This window comes from Theobroma cacao, chromosome 2 (assembly GCF_053813885.1).
Source record: "Theobroma cacao isolate CCN51 chromosome 2, ASM5381388v1, whole genome shotgun sequence".
In the NCBI taxonomy this organism is placed as follows: Eukaryota; Viridiplantae; Streptophyta; class Magnoliopsida; order Malvales; family Malvaceae; genus Theobroma; species Theobroma cacao.
The window spans coordinates 36,016,617-36,034,094 of record NC_142640.1 but is presented as its reverse complement, the minus strand read 5'-3'; the positions used below and the strand labels follow the sequence as shown (position 1 = coordinate 36,034,094).

The 17,478-nt window shown below is 37.6% G+C and overlaps 1 non-coding gene across 1 annotated transcript; it reads right to left on the bottom strand.

Annotated features, from left to right (window-relative positions):
* Positions 1-2,019: 2,019 nt before the first annotated feature.
* On the bottom strand, positions 2,020-2,124 carry LOC148764205 (small nucleolar RNA R71). The gene has a single exon (XR_016024871.1). It is a non-coding gene; the product is annotated as a small nucleolar RNA R71 (small nucleolar RNA).
* Between the last annotated feature and the right edge of the window lie 15,354 nt (positions 2,125-17,478).

The following is a 17,478-nucleotide window of genomic DNA, read 5'->3' as shown; positions in this document are numbered from 1 at the left end:
TCATCCCCTAAATAGTCCCCTGAAAAATCACCACCTCAACCCTCTCCTTAACCAGAATCATCTCCTAAACCCTTCAATGTCAAATACTACATTGATGATGAATCCTCTCCCTCATCCTCCTCAGAAGATGATTAGGAATTGATGATGACAAAAAGGGGGAGAAGTATGGCAGAGACCTTAAGGGAGAATTTAGGGGAGATAGGAAGTAGAAACTGTCCAGGGGCAGTTAGGGAACATTAATTATTATTTTTTGGTTTTCTACTATTTTTGCCCAGTTGACAGTTGAACAGCTGATTTTAACTTTGTTGTTTATGCTTTTGTGTGTAAAATGGGATGCTAATATGTTTATGCCATTTGGTTGTTGATAATTGAATATCTAATGATGTCTTACTGTCTATGGTATTTTGACTGCTATTGATAAAAATCTGGTGCTGTACTAATATTAGGATAGTATGCTGATGACTGGTTTTTACTATAGCATTGAGAATGGATTGTGTTTGTGAATAAATGTGGATGCTAAGTATATTATATCTGTTGAATGATGAATGGCATAGACAAAACCTGATAACAATATATCGTTGATAGACACTACTAAAATTTGTCAACATTCATCTACTGTAAATCACTTTATATTTTTGCATATATATACTCTGAATGACTAATGTCATTTTCTGTATGACAAGAATAAAAAATTTTCTGGAATAAACAAGTTAAATAAGCACACATTAAGGGGGAGCATACATATAGGGGAGAAACCCTCATCTTTGTGCAGAATTGAAAAAGAATAAAATGATACTGTTCTGTTAATCAAGGAATGTTTTGTCATCATCAAAAAGGGGGAGATTGTTGGCTCCATTACTTTTTGATGATAATAAAATATTCTCATTCATTTGTGTCTAATATTTCTACTTGAGTGTGTAGGACAAAAATTATATGCAAATATGTAATCAATCATTTAAGTGCACATATCAAAGAGCATAGAAATAAGGAAGTCACAATTGATCAACATGACTGAAGCCCCTTAGTCGATTAATGAAGAGTTAGTCAGCTAAGATTTAAATCAAAAGTTGGCGGGCTGAAGAGTATTGAGAAATAGAACCAACTTGGTCGACCAAGGAATGAGTTAGTCGACTAAGTGCACAATGCCAAAATTACCAGAAACTAAGAACAGAAGATAGAGACTACTTAGTTGACTAAGATATCGGTTAGTTGACTAAGAACATTCTGCCTGCAAGTTTAAACTCTGCACTAAAAGATAGATTAACGCTAGAACCAACTCCCAACTATTTCCAATAGCCAGAAAATTGTCAAATTACCATCAGAGTTGTTTCTCAAAGTATAAAAAAGGGTTCTAATGGCTAGAAATAAAACAGAAAAGGCTTCCAAGCAAAAATAGTTCAAAAACCAGCAAAAATTTCTTTGCACTTTACTGCACTTAACGCCCATCTTTGTAGTTGTGTTTTGCACTTCAACTTGTACCACTTAAATCAACTTTGTGATCATAGGTACACTTCTATTTCATTTTTCTTTATGTTCTTAGAGTGAAAGGGTCACTCTAAGGGGTTCAACCAAGCTAGGATTGCTTGTTTAGATAAAGGTTCTAACTTAGCCTTGAAAAGTTAGGTGTTGGGTTATAGTTGAGCCCGGGAAAAACTATTGTGAAAGGTTTTGGTTAAGCTTGGTAAAAGCCATTGTAAAGCTTGGTGAAAGCTTGTTAATTTCACCGATTCTTAGTGGATTGGTTGGAAAATCCTTGGTTGGATAATCAAGGTAGTGGGTGTAGGTCTTGGACTAAACCACTCTAAATTTTACTATCTTATTTATTTTGATTTTGTTTAATTTTCATTCTTTCTTTTGTCTTGCATTTGTCTACATTTAGAGATAATTTTTGAAAGAGCCAAATTGTGCTATTCACCCCCCTTCTAGCACATTAACTTGAGACCAACAGGCTCAATAAAAACATGGGATGATTTTGCTCAGAAGTTCTTTGCTAAATTCTTTCCTCCGACTAAGGTAGCAAAAATGAGGAATGATATCACATCATTCATGCAGCAAGATTTTGAATCGTTGTACGATGCATGGGAAAGAGACAAAGAATTACTTCGGCAATCCTCATCATCATTTTCCAAAGTCACTTCAAGTGCAAACTTTCTACAATGGTCTGAGTGGGTAGGTTCAAACCACCATTGATGCTGTTGCGGAAGGAGCTTTAATGGCTAAACCAATTGATAAGGCATATGATCTATTGGAAGAGATATCTGTAAACAATTACCAATGGCTAATGGAGCGATCAATGCATTGGAAAGTAGTTAGAATTCATGATGTAGATGCCATGTCAGCATTATCTGCTTAAGTAGTAGCTTTAACTTAGACTCTTGAATCTTTTGTTACTACTAGTGTGTAAAGTCTTTTTGCAGCTTGTGAGTATTATGGAGATAATCATGCAAGTCATCAGTGTCCAAGCCCAATAGAGATAGTGCAATTTGTGGGTAATAGACAGTAGAATAATCCCTACTCCAACACTTACAACCTAGGGTGGAAGAATCATCCCAATTTCTCTTGGGCTAATAATCAAGGTTCATCTTCCATTCCAAGGCCAAATGCACCTCTAGGATTTCACCAACAAGCCAGAACACCTATTTCAGAAAAAAAGCCAACTATGGAAAATCTGCTAAGGCAAAACATGACACAGAATGATAGCGTTATACAAAGTTAAACAGCTCTCATTAAGAGTCAAGCAGCATGAATTCGAAACCTTGAGACTCAAGTGTCATGAGCCAAATCTTTGGCCATGAACGGCACATAGGTCCAATGGACATAGCCCACAAGCCCAAGCAAACCTTTTTATGCAATCTTGATCATCATTCCCAGCCATCATTTCTAAAACCACATATTGTAATTCTCAACTATAAATATTTCAGTAACATTTTATAGCAACCTAATATTGACATTCGTATTATATTAAAATAGTGTCACCTGTTTGCAAATCTATAATGACATCAGTAATCGAATATACATATTTGATTTTTAACATGAATCTTAGTGGTCTAAATTACTTATACGTATACACAAGCATAAGACTCTTGACCGTCAGTGGAGTGATCGTGGGTGAAGGTACAACTACTGAGATGCCATAGTACCTACCAAGAAGGCGAGCATACGTGGACAACTCAATCTAGGTCCCAACTACCTCCGAATCTGAAAACATGAAGTTTAAAAGAGTGAGTATAAAACTCAGTGAGTGAACATAAGAAGGGAACAAGCATACGATACAGAAAGTTTTAAAATCATGATGCACTTTAGCTAAACCAATGCAATTTAACTTAATTTCTTATTAAAACCCCTTATTTCAAAACTTTGATTAGTAATCTCTTAGTGTTGAAAAACCCATGATCAACCATGGAGATAAATGAGTGAAAACCATAGCAAGATATAAACAAGGTAAACATGACCGAAAGATTTTTGCTGTAACAAAGAGGCATTCCCATTGCAGCAAAATTTAGAGCATAGGTTTCTGAACTAAACCCGAGAGTTTCTCGCTACAGCGAGATTCATTCTCGCAGCATTGAAAACCGCCTTGAGTAACTCGCTGCAATACAATTCAATTTGAAGATAATTAGCAAGATTTCAAGGTTCAACATGTAAGATGCAACATACATTACAAACCACACATTATACTCATAAACTTTCTATTACATATGTTTATATAAATATATATAACACGAATACCACCACCGCCTCACCTAACTCATGTGCAACCCCCACATCTCGCACATTTCAATATCACCACACGCACTCCAGCCCACATCATTACCGGCATGTGCATCCCCCACATCGCACACACGCACGGTTATATTTATTACACAATATTACCTAGAATGCATAACACATATATATATATGTATATCAACATAGTAAGGAGTACATGGATATATCACAGTCACATTTCACAACACAAAAACGTTTCATCAAAGGCTTGTTGCCGTATGCATTTTAAAGAAAAGACAATTAAAATATTTCAAGTGATTCATTCAAACATATATGCATTTACCCCCAAATCATTTTAATGCAAGTTCACTCACCTTACGATAGCGGGATATTACATCGCTATTTGTTCGAAGGCGTATCTAGCTATTCCTACTTGGCCGTCGATCGTTGTGTGAGACCTTGTCAAGCTCGATTAAAAGACGGTATTGTACCGAGTGGTACAACTAAGTTAAATCGAGCCTTGAACTAGTTCAAATAGAAATTCTAAGAGGAATTTGAAAATTTAAAAACCCACAAAATGGCTTAGAATAGTGATTCGGAGTTCAAGGTCCAGTTTGGAGTCCATCAGGAAAATTGACCTATTAGGGATAAAATGGTCATTTTACCATTTGATGATAAAATGGAGATTTTTAGCCAAGATTTGATCACATTTGACCAAGAATAATTATATGTAATATAATTATAATTATTGGAGCATAAAATGATGTTTAGTAGTGAAAAATTGTGAATCTCGGTATTTTTGGAGCACAAGGGCAAAATGATAATTTTGCCACTAGAGGAATTAACGAGAATTTTTGTAAAATGATTTTTTGCCCCATTTGGTTAATATTGATCAATATTAGTGTTATTTGAGGTTGAAAAGTAGAAATAATGTGATTCCGGTACATTTTGGAGTATATGGGCAAAATCATAATTTTTTCACCTCAGAGGCAAATCCTTAAATTTTTCGCCCCAGCACTTGTCAAGACCAAGGGATTTTAATTGTGGTAGGATTGGATAAATACCAGAATATTTGTGATGGAAAATTAAGAAGAAAAAGTCAAAAAGTTAAAAAAATTGGGCCAATAAGCATGTGACACGTGGCATGCTTGATTATTTTATTATTTTCTATAGAAATCAGCCCATTAAATCCCCAATTCTCTCACCATATTCAGCCTAGGCAACCAGCAACAAGAACAAAGGAAGAACAAAGGGAAAAACAAGAAAACCTAGGTGAAAATTGAAAGAAAAAGTGAAAAAATCAAGGAAACAAGCTAGGTAAGTTAGAATTTCTTTAATTCTCCTTGATACCTAGCTTACCCATGCTTTTGTTCTTGCTTTTCATGGTTGAATATTGAGTTATCATGATGAATTCAATTCTGAAAAATGGGTATGGAAGAGGAATTGTTGTTGGAATAATTTGATTTTAGACTATGTTAATGTTTAGGGATAGTTAAGAATGGTTATGAACAAAAACATAAAAGAAATATTCAATTTCTCTAGGGTTCCTTGTTGGTCGAACCATGAGGGCTGAATATCAATGGGGGATTGTTTTTATTTCAAGGAAAATGGCTTGGAAAATGATGAATTAAGGTGAAACGGTTATGTAGAAAAAAAATTCGGTGCTAGTGCACCAAATGACTGAATTTTTGTATAAGGAACTGTGCGAGTTCTAATGCTGAATTTGGCTTTATTTAAATGGTATGTGTAAATTAAGGTATTAAAGGAGAAATGGATTAATTTGGAGGTGATTTGGACACAATCGCCAATTAATCGGGTGATCAGTCGAATTTAATTGATACCGCGACTAAGCGGTAATCGGACGTATTTTTGCATTTACATATCAAGCATTAGTAATTTAAATTAGTTTTTATCAATTTAGGGACAATATGGTAAATTTCTCGACTTTGTTATTTGTCAAGGTAGTGAGACGTCCAAAAAAGGCAAAGGAATTGCGCTTGAAGACTATTAGTCTGAGTGCACCCGAAATTCAAATTTTCCACACCTGTGAGTGGACTGCCTTCAAAACATGTTTTGGGAAATATAATGAAATTGCCACCCATTTGAATGAATTACCAAGCTTTTCATGAAAATAAGTGCCTTGGAAACAAGCTTTTGAAAAATGGTTTTATGTTCTAATATGTGATTGCTATGGATTCATGCACTATTGTATTATGATGATATATATATGTGTGTTGTGCATGATGAATGATATTGTGTATAATGACTATAACCGTGTGTGTGCATGATGTGGCGAATGCACATGCCAGTGATGATGGTGGCGTGAAAGATAGACGATGATAGTGCTTGTCTGCACGATGTGGGGGGATGTACACGATGGCATTGATTGTGCACGATGTGGGGGATGCACATGATGGTGCCGGCTATGTGCATGATGTGGGGGCATGTACATGAGCCGGGAGTGATTATGATGATATTGATGTTTGTCTATGTAATTATACATATCTAGATTTATGAAATGAAAGCTCATGAATGTGATATATGGTTGACATATATATGAAATTTGACACATTGTACTTTGAGAATTTTCATGAGTTTTATGTTGATTTTGTTAGTTTAGCAGGATGGCTTTTTGTTCAGTGAGGAAAAATGTTTCTCTTGTTGCTCTATTTTCGCTGCAGCGAAATTCATGCTCTTTGCAGCGAGAAACTCTCCGGTTTGAGGACCTTTCACTAGAACTGGTTCTTGCTGCAGCGAAAATGAATCTCGTTACCGCGAGATAGTCACTGTAGTATCTCGCTGCAGAGAAAATGAATCTTGCTGCAGCGAGAAACTCTCGAGTTTGGAGGGGTAGACTGGCTAGAAACTCGCTGCAGCGAAAAACTTTTTGTTTTGTCTCCTATCTTGTCCAATTGCTGCCCTATTTTTCACTTCTTTGCTACCATATCTGAGCATGGACTTCCAACATTTAGGACAAAATGAGTTAAGTTTAAAATGAGGGGTTTTTAATATGAATGGAACTAAATTGAATTGTTTTGAAACAAGTGCATCATGATTTTAAATTCTCTCTTGTTGTTATTGCTTGTTCCCTTCCTTGTTCACTCACTGGGTTTATACTCACCATTTTCAAATTCATGTTTTCAGATCACGAGGTAGCCGGTAACTAGGACGAGGTGTCCATCTTTTGGTAGGTGTCTCGACATTCGGTAGCTGTATATTCATCCAAGTCACTCCGCTGGAAGTTGAGTGTTATTTTGTTTTGTATAGATGAACTTAATGTAAATTATTAGAATACATGTTGTAGACATTGTATGTAAATTTTTAAGGAGTAATGCCAGTACGAGTTGGCAATGTATATCACTATTTTGATTCAAAATTATGAAATATGACTTAGCGATATTAGATGGAATTATATGTGAGATAAATAATAGACTTGCTTAGGTTTAGTGGATTACGTCCATTGGACCCTTGCGCCGGTCATGGCCCGGAATTTGGGTCGTGACAATGTTGGTATCAAAGCCCTAGGTTTGTCTAGGTCCTTGAACTTCCTTTTGTTGGTCCAGCGGAGAGTCGGGTTTTTATGTGGGAACTTCAGTTGTCAAGTGTGAACCGTGACACATTTTACAACCAAATGATCGCATAGATTCCCTATTTGAGAAACCACCTTTTGCCTTAAGTATGATTATAATATGTGTTTAATATCAGGTGTTTGCTCTTGTCTAGGTAAGAATGCTGCCTAAGACACGAGTCACCTCAAGACTAATAAGCGAGCAAGATGCTCCTATTGAGATGGCAGATAGGCCACGGGCATCCACCCAGAGAGGTCGAGGTAGACGTGGCAGGGCCACTAGGTCGGTGAGGTCGGATACACCTGTGAGTAGGAAAGAGGAGGGATAGTCCTTAGGTGATGTAGATAGACACCCAGCTGGGGGTATTACTATTGAGGATTTGGTGGCAGGCCTATAGGGAGTTAACCGGGTTGTAGAGATGATGGCGACTCGTATGGAGCATATACAGGGGTAGTAGAGGGGAGACCTACAGTACAAGAATCTCCTAGCTCCCAAGGATAGGCTGATCACCAATATCGTGAGGTTGAGAGGGGTCACTTAGAGATTTCTTTTCCCGATTTCCTAAAGCTTAAGCCTCCATCATTTTCAAGGTTTGATGCATCAAAGAAACCCTAGGTTTTCTTGGATAAGATGGAGAAGATATGTAAAGCTTTGGGATGCTCCAATGTTTGGTTAGTTGAGTTAGCCGTTTTTCGATTAGAGGATGTGGCACAGGAGTGGTATAGCTCTTTGTGTAGAGGTAGACCGACGGATGCAGCGCCATTGGCTTGGAGTGAGTTTAGTACAGCCTTCTTGGATCGGTTCCTACCACTCAGTGTACGTAATGCTAGAGATAGGGAGTTTGAGACTTTGTTACAGACTTCGAGTATGACGGTGTTGGAGTATGACATCAAGTTCACACAGTTGTCTCGGTATGCTCCCTACCTCATTTCTACTGAGGAGATGAAGATTCAGAGGTTTATGGATGGGTTAGTAGAGCCACCGTTTAGGGCTGTGACATCTCGAGATTTCAGTACCTATTCCACAGCAGTAGATTGTTCTCAGCGCATTGAGATGAGGACCAATGAGAATAGGGCTGCCAGGGATAGAGCAAAGAGGGCCAGGACAGAGGGTTATCAGGGCCGTAGAGATTTCAGCAGTGGTGGTTCATCTTCTAGCCGTCAGGGTCCACAGAGGGATTCACGATTATCCCAGCAAAGGAATGACTTTCCTAATGCTAGTGTTGGGACGGGACAGAGAACTTTCAATGCTAGGAGGCAACAAGATTCGAGACAGAGTAGTCAAGTTATCCACCCTTGTAATATCTATGGGAGGAGACATAGTGGACGATGCTTACGTACTGTGATAGTTTGTTATGGGTGTGGCCAACCCGGGCACATTAGGAAGAATTGTCCGATGGCTCATCAATCACAAGATTCGACACGTGGTTCCACCCAGCCAGCTTCGTCTGCTCCTTCAGTTGCTGCCTCATCTGGCCAGGAGGCTAGTGGATCGAGAGGTAGAGGTGCTGGTACTTCCTTTCAGGGTAGGCCATCTGGGTTCGAACATCAGAGTTCTTTTGGTAGAGGCCAGGCGAGGGTGTTTGCTTTAACATAGCAAGATGCCCAGACATCCAATGCCGTGGTCTCAAGTATTCTTTCAGTTTGTGATATGAATGCTCGAGTCTTATTTGATCCTGGTGCTACCCATTCTTTTATCTCTCCATGTTTTGCACTCAGTTGGGTAGAGATCGTGTTAGGAGAGAGGAACAATTAGTGGTGTCTACTCCTTTAAAGGAGATATTTGTGGCCGAATAGGAATATGAGTCCTGTGTAGTACGAGTCAAGGACAAGGACACTTTGGTGAATTTGGTGGTGTTAGACACCTTAGACTTTGATGTGGTCTTGCGGATGAATTGGTTATCACCCTGTCATGCTAGTGTGGACTGTTATCATAAATTGGTTAGATTTGATTTCCCCGGTGAGCCATCATTTAGTATTCAAGGGGATAGGAGTAATGCTCCAACCAATTTGATATCAGTCATTTTTGCCAGAAGATTATTACGACAGGGTTGTATAGGTTACTTGTCCGTGGTAAGAGATACTAAGGCGAAGGTAGGAAATGTAAGTCAAGTGTCGGTGGTGAAGGAGTTCGTGGATGTATTTCCCGAGGAGCTGCCAAGTTGACCTCCCGAGCGGGAGATTGAATTTTGCATAGATTTAATTCCCGACACTAGACCTATATCCATACCCCCATATAAAATGGCACCGGTAGAGCTTAAAGAGCTTAAGGATCAATTAGAGGATTTGTTGGATAAAGGCTTCATCTGTCCTAGTGTATCCCCATGGGGAGCACCGGTGTTATTTGTAAAGAAGAAATATGGGTCACTTAGGCTGTGCATTGATTATCGACAGCTTAATAAAGTGACGGTGAAGAATAAGTATCCTCTCCCAAGGATAGATGATTTATTTGATCAACTATAAGGAGCATAATGTTTCTCTAAGATAGATCTGCGATCTAGGTACCATCAGTTGAGAATCCGAAATGAAAATATACCCAAGATCGTCTTTCGAACAAGATATGGGCACTATGAGTTCTTGGTGATGTCATTTAGGCTCACAAATGCTCCTGCAGCCTTTATGGATTTGATGAACCGAGTGTTCAAGCCTTATTTGGATAAGTTTGTGGTGGTGTTTATTGATGACATCTTGATATATTCGAAGAGTCGAGAGGAGCATGAGCAGCATCTTAAGATAGTGCTCCAAATTTTGTGAGAACATCAATTGTATGCCAAGTTCTCCAAGTCTGAGTTTTGGCTCGAAAGTGTTGCATTCTTGGGGCATATGGTATCTAAGGATGGGATACAAGTTGATTCAAAGAAAACTGAAGCAGTGAAAAAATGGCGAAGGCCAACATCAGTTATGGAGATTAAAAGCTTTGTGGGTTTGGTTAGCTATTATCGTCGCTTTGTGAAGGACTTCTCCAAAATAGTCGCCCCTCTAACTAAGCTAACACGTAAGGATACAAAATTTGAGTGGTCTGATGCTTGTGAGAATAGCTTTGAAAAGCTTAAGGCATGTCTCACCACAGCTCCAGTGTTAAGCCTACCGCAAGGCACGGGGGGTTATACGGTGTTTTGTGATGCATCGGGGGTTGGTTTAGGATGTGTATTAATGCAACATGGGAAGGTGATTGCGTATGCATCTAGGCAACTTAAAAGGCATGAGCAGAATTACCCCATACACGATTTGGATGGATGGAGACTTGCGAGATATACACGGACCACAAAAGTTTAAAGTATATATTTCAGTAGAGGGATCTTAACTTACGGCAATGTAGACGGATGGAGTTGCTAAAGGATTATGATTGTACTATTCTTTACCATCCTGGTAAGGCCAATGTAGTGGCGGATGCCTTGAGTCGAAAATCAATGGGAAGCTTGGCACATATTTCTACTTATAGGAGATCATTGGTTAGAGAGATCCATAGCTTGGGAGACATAGGTGTGCATTTGGAAGTTGCGGAGACAGATGCATTGCTAGCACATTTTAGAGTGAGGCCTATCTTAATGGACCGAATCAAAGAAGCACAAAGTAAAGATGAGTTTGTGGCTAAGGCCTTACAGGATCCTCAGGGAAGGAAAGCAAAAATGTTTACCAAAGGCACAGATGGAGTGTTGAGGTATGGAACCAGACTTTATGTGCCTGATGGTGACGGGTTGAGGAGAGAAATATTGGAGGATGCTCACATGGCAGCTTATGTGGTACATCCAGGGGCTACAAAGATGTATCAAGATTTGAAAGAGGTGTATTGGTGGGAAGGACTTAAGAGAGATGTAGCTGAGTTTGTCTCCAAGTGCCTGGTTTGTCAGCAAGTTAAGGCTGAGCATCAAAAGCCTGCAGGGCTACTACAACCATTACTAGTACTCGAGTGGAAGTGGGAACATATTGATATGGACTTTGTAACGGGTTTGCCTCGAACAGTGGGGGATATAATTCAATTTGGATAGTAGTAGACCGGTTAACAAAGTCAGCTCATTTTCTTTCGGTTAAGACTACTTATGGGGCTACCCAATACGCTCGAGTTTATGTGGATGAAATAGTACGACTGCATGGTATTCCCATTTCTATAGTATCTGACAGAGGAGCTCAGTTTACTAGTAGGTTTTGGGGAAAGTTGCAGGAAGCATTGGGCACTAAGTTGGATTTCAGCACAGCTTTCCACCCTCAGACTGATGGACAGTCTGAACGGACCATACAAACATTGGAGGATATGTTGAGAGCTTGTGTGATAGACCTTGGTGTCAGGTGGGATCAATATCTACCCTTAATGGAGTTTGCCTACAACAATAGTTTCCAAACTATCATCCAAATTGCACCATTTGAGGCATTATATGGACGGAGATGTAGGTCACCCATTGGATGGCTAGAGGTGGGAGAAAGGAAACTTTTGGGGCCTGAATTGGTGCAGGATGCAACCGAGAAAATACTCATGATCTGTCAGAGGATGTGAACAGCACAAAGTAGACAAAAATCATATACTGATAACCGACGGAGAGACTTGGAGTTCCAAGTAGGAGATCATGTATTTTTGAAAGTTTCGCTAACTAAAGGGGTAATGAGGTTTGGAAAGAAAGGGAAGTTAAGTCCTCAGTATATAGGGCCATTCGAGATCTTAGAAAGGGTTGGAGCGGTGGCTTATCGTTTGGCATTACTGGTAGACCTTTCGAATATTCATCCCGTGTTTCATGTGTCCATGCTTAGGAAGTACAACCCGGATCCATCACATGTAATACGGTATGAAACCATTCAGTTACAAGATGATCTAACCTATAAGGAACAACCTGTAGCTATCCTTGATAGGCAAGTTAAAAAGCTCCGTTCAAAGGATGTAGCCTCAGTGAAAGTGTTGTGGCGGAATCACACTAGCGAGGAGGTAACGTGGGAAGCTGAGGATGAGATGCGAACAAAGCATCCACACCTCTTCGAAATGTAAAGGTAAGTCACTCTACATTGAATTTAAATTCGGGGACCGAATTTTTATTAGTGGGGGAGAATGTGAGACCCTGTTAAGCTCGATTAAAAGACGGTATTGTACCGAGTGGTACAATTAAGTTAAATCGAGCCTTGAATTAGTTCAAATAGAAATTCTAAGAGGAATTTGAATATTTTAAAACTCACAGAATGGCTTAGAATAGTGATTTGGAGTTCAAGGTCTAGTTTGGAGTCCATCAGGAAAATTGACTGATTAGGGACAAAACGGTCATTTTACCATTTGATGATAAAATGGAGATTTTTAGCCATGATTTGATCACATTTGACCAAGAATAATTATATGAAATATAATTATCATTATTGGAGTATAAAATGATGTTTAGCAGTGACAAATTATGATTCCCGATATTTTTAGAGTACATGGGCAAAATGGTAATTTTGCCACTAGAGGACTAAACGGGAATTTTTATAAAATGATTTTTTTTTGCCCCATTTGGTTAATATTGATCAATATTAGTGTTATTTGAGGTTGAAAAGTAGAAATAATGTGATTCCGGTACATTTTAGAGTATAGCGGAAAAATTGTAATTTTTCTACCTTGGGGGCAAATCGATCAATTTTTTGCCCCAGCACTTGACCAAGGGATTTTAATTGTGGTAGGATTGGATAAATACCAGAATATTTGTGGTGGAAAATTAAGAAGAAAAAGTCAAAAAGTTAAAAAAATTGGGCCAATAAGCATGTGACACGTGGCATGCTTGATTATTTTATTATTTTCTATAGAAATCAGCCCATTAAATCCCCAGTTCTCTCACCATATTCGGCCTAGGCAACCAGCAACAAGAACAAAGGAAGAACAAAGGGAAAAACAAGAAAACCTAGGTGAAAATTGAAAGAAAAAGTGAAGAAATCAAGGAAACAAGCTAGGTAAGTTAGAATTTCTTTAATTCTCCTTGATACCTAGCTTACCCGTGCTTTTGTTCATGATTTTCATGGTTGAATATTGAGTTATCATGATGAATTCAATTCTGAAAAATGGGTATGCAAGAGGAATTGTTCTTGGAATAATTTGATTTTAGACTATGTTAGTGTTTAGGGATAGTTAAGCATGGTTATGAACAAAAACACAAAAGAAATATTCAATTTCTCTAGGGTTCCTTATTGGTCGAACCATGAGGGCTGAATATCAATGGGGGGATTGTTTTTATTTCAAGGAAAATGGCTTGGAAAATGATGAATTAAGGTGAAACGGTTATGTAGAAAAAAAATTCGGTGCTAGTGCACCAAATGACCGAATTTTTCTATGAGGAACTGTGAGGGTTCTAATGCTGAATTTGGCTTTATTTAAATGGTATGTGGTAAATTAAGGTATTAGAGGAGAAATAGATTAATTTGGAGGTGATTTGGACACAATCGCCAATTAATCAGTTGATCGATCGAATTTAATCGATACCGCGATTAAGTAGTAATCGAACGTATTTTTGCATTTTCATATCAAGCATTAGTAATTTAAATTAGTTTATATCAATTTAGGGACAATATGGTAAATTCCTCGACTTTGTTATTTGTCAAGGTAGTGAGACGTCCGGAAAAGGCAAAGGAATTGCGCTTGAGGACTATTAGTCCGAGTGCACCCGAAATTCAGATTTTTGACACCTGTGAGTGGACTGCCTTCAAAACTTGTTTTAGGAAATATAATGAAATTGCCACCCATTTGAATGAAGTACCAAGCTTTTCATGAAAATAAGTGCCTTAGGAACAAGCTTTTGAAAAATGGTTTTATGTTGTAATATGTGATTCCTATGGATTCGTGCACTATTGTATTATGATGATATATATATATATGTGTGTTGTGCATGATGAATGATATTGTGTATAATGACTGTAACCGTGTGTGTGCATGATGTGGGGAATGCACATGCCGGTGATGATGGTGGCGTGAGAGATAGATGATGATAGTGCCCGTGTGCACGATGTGGGGGGATGTACATAAGTCGGGAGTGATTATGATGATATTGATGTTTGTCTATGTTGTAAAACCCGACCCTATAAATACATGTCATAACATACAAGCACTAAGTAGCATGTTATTATGCTAGGAAAGTCCCTAAGAATAGACGAAACCCGGTATTGTACCTAATAGTACACTTGAATTGATTTAATCTTGAACTAGTTCAAATAGGAATCGTAGGATGAAATTTAACATTTTATAGTCAAGGAATGACTAAAAATGATTATTCGGAGTTCGAGGGTTCATTTGGGGAAAATTTGAAAATTTTGATGTTTAGGGGTAAAATCGTCATTTTGCCACCTAAGATAATAATTTGATAATGGAGTGAAATTTTTGACCAAGATTAACTATTTGGAGTATAATTTAATGATAGGAAGTGAAAAAGTTTAATTCTGGTGATTTCTAGAGTGTAGGGGCAAAATCATAATTTTACCACTCGCGGACAAAATTTGATATTTTGAAAGAATTTAGATCAAATTTGACAAATTGGAGAATCGTATGAGTATAAGGGATGAAAAATATGTCTATGGGCAATTTTTCAGTTTTTTGGGCAAAAATTTAATTTTTCACTTTTACGGGGGCAAAAGTGTAAATTTTAAAAATTACTCCACCGAGACTTTGGATAAGTCTGAGAAATTTATCTAAGCTATGGATATGTGGGACAAGTGTATGGTGAAAATTTGGAAACAAATGGATGAAATGTTAAAAATGGGCCAATGGGAAAGTGACACGTGGTATTTTTTTAATGATATAATATTATTTTAATGAAAAGTCAGCCCATTTAAACCCCATTTTAAGTGCTGGCCGGCCATAAGGGAGAACAAGAGAGAAAATAGAGAGGAAAGGAGGAAAAAAAGAAAAACCAAAGAGAAACAAGAAAATTCAAAGGGGAATTCGCGTTTTTCGCCCGTTTACGCATTTAACGGTAAGATTTTTCGACTTTAGCTTGATTTCTACCTTGCTTATCCTTTGTTTCCATTTAGCATGCTTGAGGAGAGAGATCTAAAAGTGACATCAAGGGCTGGACGAAATTCTAGGGGAGAGATTTTGAAATTTTTAGGTTTTGATTTTTAGTTAAATTGGTAGTTTTAGTTGATTAAATGTGTTTAGAAATTAACTTGGGCAAGAAAGCATTAAATTTTGACAATACCCACCCTTGGCTGAATCTGCAATGAGGTACAATGATGATAATCTGATTTTTATTCTAAGAGAAATGAAGAGAAAATGATGAAAAATGGTTAAATGTGATAGAAAAACAAAGTGAAAAATTAACCGAGTTAATGTCCCATTTTTGGTCGAATTTTCCAAGGAAGAGAGTGAGCTGATTTTGGTGATTTTAGACGAATATTGGCTGATAATCAATGGTTAGAAATGTTGGAGAGAGAATGGGACAATTTAGAACTAAAATGGAGAGCGTTAGCAATTTATCGGCTAAAGTGCCAAAAATAGGTTAATACCGCGTTTAAGCCGTTTTTGGCTATTGCATTTCATACCATGCATTAGTATAGGATTTAAGTCAAATATATAGTGATTTAGCATTAATGTGATGAATTGAGTAAATTTTTGCAATGTGTCTAAGAGGAGAGCCTTCCGGTAAAGGTAAGGAAATCGTACCCAACGAGTAGTTATCGGGGCACCTAGAAAGCTTTTAGTTTGTACAAACGGTGAGTAAACTTATTATTATTGTAAGTTATCTAGAGTTTATTTTTAAATGCTCTTTATGTATTTTATGAAATGAAAACGAGATTAAAACGGGATTTTTGATGTTTTACAAATAAATGTGACAAATAAAAATATATATTGTGTTGATTATGAAATTGAGTAATTGGAGGCTGTTAATTGTCTTAAAAATTATATTTTTTCCTATGAATGGCTTATGAGATATAAGTATATGTGGCTATATTTTGTAAGTGCATTGGGAAATTTATGTAAGTTGTTTTTACTATGCAGGCTGGATAAATAAATAAAAGCGACGTTATACTGTCGAAATTTTATTAAAATTGGTGGGTTAGTCACTGCAGTGACGGGTTTTCGTAGACTGCCTATTAGAGGGGCACGGTAAACCCGGTTATATAGTTACTTCGATTGTAAACGCGAGAAGGGTAACTCCCGGGGTAGTATTAGAGCTCACTTCACTTCGAACCCCCACGTGAATGTGTAACTCGGCCAACGCCAAGGAACGGCTTGTTTTAAAAATAAAAATGTGTTTCACATGTAAATGTTATAACAACCTTGGCGGACTAGATTAGATGCCTCGGCCAAGGTATCCCCGAGGATTAGTTTTGGCTTGAGCCTTGTTTTCTTTTATAAAAGACATAAGCCTTAACAACTGTTTTGGTAAATTACAAATATTTTATGGTTTAAGAAATAAATTGAAAACATTATGAAATGGTTTGTGATTTGTTGTTTCAACTTGCCTCCCTGTTACTCGCCTTTAGATATTTATGATAATGTCTGTTTACTCATTGGGATTGCAAAATCTCACCCACCTCCTTTCCAAACATTTCAGGTCTGTGGTAGCTTGTAGATACCCTATTTTGTCGAGGATTCCAATTGACATCTCTACCACACAGACAGTAGGTTTCTAGCACCAACACTGGGTGTATTTTGGGTCACTTGTCATTGTAACCATTATTGTACATTATAACTTTGTAAATTTTTGTATGTGTGAATTTATTTTACTTACACGTTACAAAAGATTTCTTACACGTGTTTCTATAAATATTGTTTTATATAAAAAAAATGCTATATTTTAATCAATATTTTGAATAGTGATATTTATCTACAAATCCTTTTAAAATATTTTTGTCTTTTGATTTACTTGAGTAGGAAACTATTGGAAATTGTTTAAATTGGAATGTTTAAAAACGATTCCTCACAGAAAAGGTAAGAAACTGATATGTAAGCCTTGCGGGGTTCTGATTGGCATTTCGGGTAATGAGTGTCAATTGGGACTTCGCGACAGTTGTCATGGGCCCGAGGGAGGTTCCGGGTCGTGACATATGCAACCATATATCACATTCATGAGCTTTCATTTCATAAATCTAGATATGTGTATGTGATATATGGTTGACATATATGTGAAATTTGACACATTGTACTTTGAGAATTTTCATGAGTTTTATGTTGATTTTGTTAGTTTAGCAGGATGGCTTTTTGTTGAGTGAGGAAAAATGTTTCTCTTGTTGCTCTGTTTTCGCTGCAGCGAGAAACTCTC